Consider the following 9818-nt stretch of genomic DNA (forward strand, 5'->3'; position numbering starts at 1 on the left):
GAAGAAGAAAGGTTATGGCTCCTCCTGCTTCTTGCAAAAATCAAGTTTACTGATATTTCTATTTAAATATTTTGAAAACCTTGTTAAATAAATTCATTTTAGGATAGTGACAACTTTTTAGGTTATTTCTGCAGAGTTTATTTAAATTAATCATAAATAGAAATTGCTGTTATATGTTTAAAATTTTCTGAGACTAAACAGCTCTCTCTGTATTTTAACTGCTGGAACCTGTGTTAGTTGATTTTAATGATAAAATTACAGTTATTTATGAGGTAGGTAATTGAGGTAAAAGTTTTACAGTCTTTTAGATTTTATTATCTATTTTTTTTAATTTGTTGGATAATAAGGATGACATAGAACTTTAAATATTCATGTTACTGAGTAATCAAAATTCTTGTCATAACCATCACCCCCAAAAGTTTCCTCAGGACCCTTTGTTCCTTCCTCTCTGTACCCTGGAAACTACTGATCCTCTTTCACTACAAATTAGTTTGCATTTTCTAAATTTTTATATAAAAAGAATTATGAAGTATGTAGTTCTTGCCTGACTTCTTTTATTAGTATAGTTTTTGAGAGTCATAGATGCTATTTGATTCATTCCTTTATATTGCTCCCCAGATAGTGATACATTAACAAATGTAGAGTCACTAGTTAAATTACTTATAAAACTATCTTGCAAAAATTTCTCAGCTATATGACTTGAGAACTCACAAAGGGAAGAAAATAAATTTTAAAATAAATAACTTAGTATAGAAATTTCCTTCACTTTTCTCGACATGAAGGGAGGGTCTACTCATTAAGAATTCAGTTGTCTTATCAGTCCATATTAGCTTCTCTGAAATATGGCCAACCATGTTCAACACTGGGGAACAGACACTTATAACTGTATTTTGACTAAGTGAATGTACTTTTCTTGGTCCATAGCTGATTGAACCAAGGGTGGGCATTTCAGCAGGAGAGGGAAAAACTCAAAGGCTTCTTTCAGCCAGGAAGAGTTTATCTTTCTTGCAAACCTGTGCAATATACCGAAAATTTAATACAATCTCTTTAACAATGCCATGTGAGGCCAGAGGGAACATTACACTGTTGTCCTTGCATTCTCCCTAAAGGAGAGTCACCTTGGCCTTGTTAACCCCTTAGCACTCATTGAGAAGTGTGACCAGGACTGGATGTACACAATATAGTTTGAACATTGTAATCATTAGTATTATAAAAATTTGATGTGTCAGGTCATGTATTTTATATTCCAGCTCAAATGTGATGATTTTAAAAACCTAAAATCATTATCTGAACATGGTTTAAAGAGCTTTTGCCTTTTGGCTATGGATCATTACAGACTATCATTAAAAATTCTGCATGATTGGGTTGCTGATGATAACCATACACGATCCATTCAAATTGAATGACTGTTTTTTAATTTCTCAGAAATGTGTAATTATTTCACTATCTACATAATTTCTGATCAGTGTAGAGCAAGATTATTAATTGCCCAGTTGTTTGGAGCAACATTAGTTCAAATTGAAAAAAGATAGGTCAGACGACATGCTGTCAAACATGAAGAAACCAAGGACAATAGAGAGAAATAATTTGATTTTGACAAAGTCAGCTTTGAAACTATGTTATCAAGAATTTTATGAGTTTTTATTTAAGCAAACATTTCTATAAAAATTGAATTAAACATTCAATTCTTTCATTAATTTAGTCATTTATTCAACCAAGGATCTGTGATTTGCTGTGCATTTTACTAATAGCTGAGGATGCAGTTTTGAACAAAACAAATTCTCTGCCTTCATAGAATAAGGAAGATAAATAAAATATATAGTATGTTAAAAAGTGATCATCATTAAAGAGAAAAATTAACACAAGGAAGGGGCACTCAAAGTGTTGGTGTTGATTCTGATGGCCAGAAAAGACCTTCATGAAAAAGCAAATTTGGCTAAGTTACTGCGGAAATAATAGGACTGGTCACATGGCTATCTGGAGAAACAGTGCCAAGGTTTAGCAGGTGCAAGTGCAAGGATTAGTGAGTGCAGTAACCTAGAAGTGGAAACAGACCTGGCATGCTCAAAGGTGACCAAGGAGTTGCTGAACTTCCAAGAATGGTGGGGACAGTAGTTGGGAGAACAGGTCAGAAAAATAAAGGAGGGCCAGATAGCATAGAGTCATGCACAGAACAGAAAATATTTAGTGTTGAACTTGAGTAAGATGAGGGGTAACAAGCGGTTTTGAGCAAGGAGTGGGCAACTCTTATTTTCATAGGACCATTGTGGCTGCTGATTTGAGGGTAGACTATGGGTGAGGAAGAGCAGAATCAGCAATAGCAGTTAGGAGCCTATGGCAACAAGCCTCCAGAAATGACAGTAGCTTGGATCTAGATGGTAATAATAGTGTCAGTTTCTGTACACACATTGGAAAGGTAGAGCTTTTAGAATCTGTGGAAGGATTGGATGTAAAGCATGAGATACAAAGAGGAGTCAAGGATGGTTTCAAGAATTTTGGCCTAATGTAACATAGTTATCGCTAACTGAAATGAGGTACCCTGCAGGAGGACCTAATTTGGAGCTATTCTCAGAGCACAGTTTGGGACACATTAAAGTCTGAGATTCCTATTTGCCATCTAATAACAGATTGCATATGTGGGTATGGAATTCAGGATATGGTTCAGGTCTGGAGATACAAATGGAGAGTAATCAGTTTATATATACATATGGTATTGAAATCTATCTATTATCTATCTATCTTTCTTTTATCTATCTATATGTCTATTTACAAAGTCCTCATCTTGCATGGTTCTTATATGCACAAATTTCAGTGCATAACAGCATGGTTTAGTTAAATAACACCAACTAATAGCAGTCACTCGACAACACAATTCAAATTTCAGTTATCATGGTATATTAACTGATTAACTGCGTACAGAACAAATTTTGCTGCTAGCTTTTCAGTCCAAAAATCATTATGTAAATAACAGATGAGCATCATGATCAGTGATCAGTCTTGTCACTTCTTTCAAAATCTAGTGGTGAGTGGTCAGTGCATATCTGTTATTCAGTTCATACACGCATAGCAAAGCATGTAGTTTTGTGACCTCCTTGTCTCCCAGTGATCAACCCACTTGACAATTTACAAATATGGATAATCCAAACAAGGAATTAGCCAACAAACGTAGAAGTATAGTAAAGAAATAAAAAGTGATAATGCTGAAGTGAAATTTGAGTCAAACATAAATGGAATTATGGAAGAAATAGCTGACCATGGGAATGTCAACATTGCCATTATTTAAGAGACTCTATAGATGCAGCCAAGGAACCAATGAAGGGGAACTTAATGTCGTAAATGATGCCAAGGATAAAGATTTCCAAGAGAAAGCGATGCCAGCAAAAATCTTTGCATTAAAAATATTCTCAGTGATCTCTCACAACATTGAAAGGATATAATGTTGGAAGCTGATCCAAACTAAGAAAGAGTTATGACAAAAATGAGAAGAAAGCAAGACTGTGTACATGATCCTTGATAAATTTTTTACAAAGAAATGACACTTTCATTCTCAATGTTTCTAAAGTTTTAAATTACAATGTCCTACATAAATATTAGTCTTACTATGTTTTCATTTCCCTTTACATTTATAACTAACATTAAAAATGTTTTTAACATATTAACAAAAATGTTTAAAGGTCTTGGAACGACCTTAATGTTTCCCATTGATTTAATATCACTTCACAGAAGTCTGGCTTACACTGTCATTTTCATGGTCGCTCACTACCATACAAGTAAAGATTTTATATATATATATAATTTAAAGACCTGATAAAATTCCCAGAGAGAGGTGAGAAAATGTATAAAGACTGAGTTCAGGGCCACTTTAACTATTGGAAAACTACAGAGGAACTTTGAGAAGTTTCACACCAGGTAATTGAGTATTACTGGCCATCAAGAAAACAAAGTACTTCAAGGAGGAGAATGAAAAATTCTGTCAAATGCTGCTGCTGCAAAGAAAGGATAGGATATAGGACACAGATAGCGGAATTGGCCTTGCCTGGAAGTATGTGTGCTTCATCTAACATAATAAGAATGAATGCAACATACATAGGTACAGATGCAGTTTGGATGATACTTACAGTGGTGGGAAGCTATGGAAGTACTTTTCTGATTGCTTCACTTTTCATGTTGAAAGTAGGAGTCTGTGTGCAGCTAGCTCTCGTATGTTCAGAAGACAGAGCAACAGATGATGGATGATAGATAGGGAAGGAGGGAGGGAAATAAATAGCGATGTGACAGCACGTTAAAGTTGGTGGATTGAGCTATTGAGGGAGGGGGGTCAGGGTATGATGGAATTCTGTGTATGGGGTTAGTATTGTTTTTGCAACTGTTCCTATAACTTTTAATTTATTTCAAAATAAAAAAAAAGACAAACAGAAAGTAGGAGTCAAGGTTTTCAGATGATGAGGAAATAGAGGAGGTGGAGATGATTGAGGAGATCCATGTTTTAATTGAATGATAAATTTTGAAAGATCACAAAATAGACTCCTTGCAACTTGTGACCTCATTACTATTTCCAATGCAGTAATTTATATATTTTCCTGGAAGATAGCATTAGAGTACCTAAAATATCATAAAATAGAATATGTCTAAAAGGTGGGTAAATCTAAACTGCATAATAAAGCTTAAAATATTTTTAAACAAAATTCAATTTAATCAACATAATGTTCCTACATTTAAAATTTAAAAATTGCATAATTAACAATTATTAACAATAGAGGATAATAAGGATATTTGAAATTTAAAATTATGTCCCATTCATTCAATTTTGAAACATAAATATAAATCAACAAGATAAATAGAAATAATGAAATAAAAATGGGTGAATGAAACTCTTTGAATCATGTCTCTAGCAAAGGCATGGTCAAGCAGACCAGTCTTAATACCCAGTCCATTTACAAATAGGATCTTTGAAGATGTTATTAGTTAAGGTGCACAAACTGAATCAGGTGGGCCTTAACTCTGATACAAGTGGAATCAGCATGAGCAAAGAAATTTGGACACAGCAGGAGTGAGAGAGGAGATGGTCCTATGACGGAGGTAGAGGTTGAATTATAGATGGCTGGCAAATCACCACCAGAATGCAGCAGACTTCAGAGAAAGCATGATCCAACAACTTGATTTTGGACTTCCAGCCTCCACAGGTAATAAATTCTTGTTGTTTAAGCCAAGTAGCCTGTGCTAATTTGTTACAGCAGCCCTGGCAAACTAAGACACTCATACATATTTCACCTATCATAGTGGCACATATTCAAAAGTTTTTAAAACTGATGGTGAGTGTGAGGAAACAGGAACTTTAATGTGCTGTTTGGTTAGAATATAAAGCAACCGAACATTTTTGAAGTGTCATTTGGCAATATGTATTTAAAAAATCATATATTTTTTGACTTACCGGTTTCGCTTCCAGGAATTCACTCTAGACTATAATCACAAATTAAACAAACAAAAACAAAAACAAAAAAACAAAATAACCACAGATTTAAAACTACACACAACCTAAATGTCCATCAATATGTGATACAAATTGTGAGGCTGATGGATAAGAAAGGGACAGCACATAAGTAGATAATACGTTCTCCTTTATTAAATAGACATACATAAAGATTCAATATATAATATAGAGGTGTGTAACATGTATGTATCAGTATATGTATTCTTATTCTAGTTTTTTCAAGAGAAAAGATCCTGTTTTAAATAACATTATATTAAAAATGCCACTTCTTGGTAAGGACTTAAATTATTGAGGTGTGTATTTTGACTTTTTAAATATATAAATATATTACATTTTAAAATCAACTCAGGAACATTACTACAACTGTATTAAATAGTAAGTGTTACTAAGAAATAGGAAGTGAATAACTAGTTACTATTTAGGTGCAGTGCTGGGGAGCAGGAACGTGCCAGATTATATCAGTGTGTAAGTATCAACACCCTGGTAGGGTCAAGAGAGACGGCTCTAGGGCTATTTCTCATTTCACCAGACTCTCCTATTGGGTGTTGATGTGTTGATGCCTTTTCCCAATAATTCTATTACCAAGAGGAGTCATTGCCTTTGAGGTATTACCTTTTGAATATCTCTCAAATCCATCTACTCTGTTCAGGTCATTTTTGTCTCTACACAGATTGTTCTAACTGGCATGATCTTCCAAAACACGTCAATCAGCTAGTGAACTGCACAGTTCAAACAACTCCCCTGTGAATTCTGCAAGATTAATTGAAGCAGAGTCCATTGCTGTCTTCTAAACAGACTATCTTTTTTCTTTGTCACTGAATAATTATTAGCTATTTTTATCTCATAATGTATATAAGCACCACTGTCAGACTATGTGTATTCAATGATGAAAACCTGTTTTTCGTATAGCCAGTACTCAGACAATTGAGGAATATAAATAATGGCTCAAAAAATCATGCTATAAGTTAAAATAATGCAGAGTTAGCTATAATAGGACTCTTAAAATACATTAATTGAAATTTTAATATTAAAATTAGTAAAATCAAGTCCTGCCCTCTTCATATACAAATATTACAACTTTTTTATGACAGACAAAGCTGCTGAATATTCTTAGATATATTTTATTCAGTATATTAAATTCTATTGATCATAAGTAAAACACAGTTATAAACATTTTATGTATCATGTTTCTGTTACATATACATTAAAACAAATGCTTAGCATTTAATTTACATTGTTTTCTGCTTTTTCTTCTTTCTTTACTTCATTCTAAATTCTTGCAGACTTTTGGTATATGACTGAATTCTGAGCCGTAATGGAAATAAAGAGAAGGGTTGGTCATGAGAATAGCCACTAGATGATGCTAGTTGTCTAGTTTAAAAATCTAAGCCGCTGCACTCTTCAAAAGCTTGCTTCTTCTTTTCTTCACTGACAGTTTTTAAACCAATATCTAGTCCAATGATAAATTTCAGTAAAATTGGAATTTCAAAAAGCAAAAATTTGTAATATCCAAGTTTTTAAACATTTGCTTCTAACTTTCTACTCAACATCTTTTCTTTACATCCTGTCCAAATATGTAATATCGTTATGATATCCAAAAAGTTATTAATCTAAATTTTTAGTGTATAATCTGCCTCCTCCATTCTCATATTAATTTAGATATATTTGCTATAAGGACTACAAATGATTCAATTATGTTATAACTTGGCTCAATTGGGCACATTGGTTCTAGGGCTAGACTAAATGAATAATTTTTAAACTTTTAATTATAGACTACTTCTGCTTCTTCCTTTGTTCTCTAATCTAGGATTCGGGGAAGGACTGGAGCAGAACATTTCTTCCTTGGCTAAGATTTTGGGAAGGGATTTTTTTTATGTCTGAAATCCACTGAACCAGATAGGTAGAATTCTGGTAAGGCAGTTTTATTTATTTCTTCCATTAGTCAGACAGGCTGTTTGTATGTATTTATTTATTTATTTTCCATCAAAGAACAATGGAGGAATTAATAAACAATAATAAGCCCCAAGAATGGAATAGAGAATCTTCACATTGCCTCCATGTCAATCAAAGGGTAGGTTACAGAGGCCTGTGACCTGAGGACCTTATGGAGTGGACAGGCTGAGAGTGGGAGGGCCATAAAGATGCCCATTCACTATTGTTGCAAAGACATGGAATGAACTTTCTAGAGGAAAGTACATCTTCTTTCTTAGAGCATGCGTTGCAATGACTTCTATCATCCTAACCAATTATTCAAAATTTTCACCTTTTCATTCCTTATACTGTAAAATGTATCAGACCCTCTTACCTTTAGAAGCTTTGTGGAGAAAATTTAGGCCAGACAGCAGTGTATCCCATAAGCTAGTAAAGTCACTGACGAAGGGATCTTTATCTCCAGTAGTAAACATCTTTGGTGATGGGTCCTCTGGAAGAAAGATTTCTTATCACAGTTGTGGGAATGAGCGTTGCAGCTACATAGTCTCTACAAAGATAGTCCAGCTCTTTGTAAATTCTGCCCCTGGTTTACTACATTATTCAAATCTAAAAGAAAGTAGGAAAAAATGCAATCTGCTTTCATTTTCTCTGAGTCTCACCTTCCCTAGTTTTCAAGTTTCCCTACCATCAAACTAAGTGCATGAATCCACTCTCTAGAATATCTATTTTAGAAGACAGTATTGACTTTAACCTTTATTCTTTGGAAATATGAAACCAAGTTTCTAGAACTTTAAATTTGTAAAGAATTATCCCATCAAATGTTTATTTTTTATGTATTTCTCCCCATGAAATAATGCTCAATTTAGTTGAATATCAGATTATACCACTGTCTAGGGCCATGGTTAATGTCACTTTGGAAATATAGAGTTAAAAAGCAAAAGAACAGAAGCAAAATTTCTGTTAGCACCTGGCAATCTTTTAAGTAGAGTTGTTTGCTGAAGTCAGGGAGCACTTAGAATGTGAAGCATCATTGAGAAAGGACTTGTATTGCTCCTTAAAAGTGCCATAGTTGTCTAGCAGCAGTCAGCCAGAAAGCTAGCTTTGTCCACCCAAAATACAAGATTTCCTGAAGGGAAATATTAAGTAGAAAGCAAATATTAAGGTGAATGAGTAGTGTTACAACTGTATAATCCCTTGCAGCAGCTTCATTTGACTGTGGTCCACAGGACCTTCCTGTGTACCCCTTAAAATGTTTTATGTGCCATAACCTCTGCCTGAAATCCTGTCCCCACCTGGCTCACCAGGTGAAGTCCTGTCCATTCTTAGGACTGATGATGTATGTCACATCTTTCAGGAAGCTCTCACCTCCCTCCAAAGCTGAATTGGACACTTCCTCCTCCTCCACACTCCCATAGCTCCAGAGACCACATAGTTACTTGTTTCTTTCTCCCTATAGTAAATAGGGATTAGATTCTTGTTGCTCTCTGTATTTCTGGTATCTAACCATCCAACACTCTGTTCTTTACACAGTAACTACTTAATTCATGTTTCTTAGTGTTGAATAAATAACATAAGCCAGATGACAGTGCTTGCTGTTTGGGATCTGAGGCTGGTAGCCCCTACTCCCTGCCTTTCCCCCAGGGAGGCTTAGCAAACATTCAATGCTCTTTTCAATACACCAAAGCTGCCTGCCAAACACAGGAAAGTAGAAAAGTGAGCCCATGAATATTTTCAGTAATGACAACAAACCTTCAGTAATCACATACCTGGGCTTGAAGTAAATTGAAAGGGAGTCAGCAATACTTAAAAGAGGAAGAGATGAGGATGATAGATATAGCAAGACACAAAGGGCATAAAAGCAAAAGGGAAGCTCAGTGGAAGTTCTCCTAAACTCAAGACTGGATGACAAAGACCTTGGTCAATGATTTGAAGAAATTAGATAGAGTGGTGAATCCTAAAACAAAGATATAAACATAACTTAAATATTTCATTTTTAATTAAAACCTAAAAGTATTCATGTATCAGCCAGTGTTTGGCAGGTGACCACAGCCCTTCCTTGGCTTGGCTTATGAGGGTTCAGTTTTTCTTTCTTGTCTAAACCACATGATGCCTTGTTTACGATGCCTTGGATAGATTTCTACAAACTAGATAATTTTTGAGGGACCTTGAAAACTCCTTGGAGTATAAAATCCTAGAAATTTTTTCCCCAAACTTATACAGCCCATTTCTAATATTACAGTTTCTCATTTTTTGTTTTGCAATTCTCTTTTGTTGAACTTTTTCAGGGTAGGATAAAAAAGCACATTTCATCTCTCTAACTGTATAATATTTAATTAAGTCACATGTAAAGACATATTTCATCTATGTATATAGTATTTAATTAAGTTATTCCTCG

The sequence above is a fragment of the Choloepus didactylus genome, chromosome 7 (genome assembly GCF_015220235.1).
Source record: "Choloepus didactylus isolate mChoDid1 chromosome 7, mChoDid1.pri, whole genome shotgun sequence".
Taxonomy (NCBI): Eukaryota; Metazoa; Chordata; class Mammalia; order Pilosa; family Megalonychidae; genus Choloepus; species Choloepus didactylus.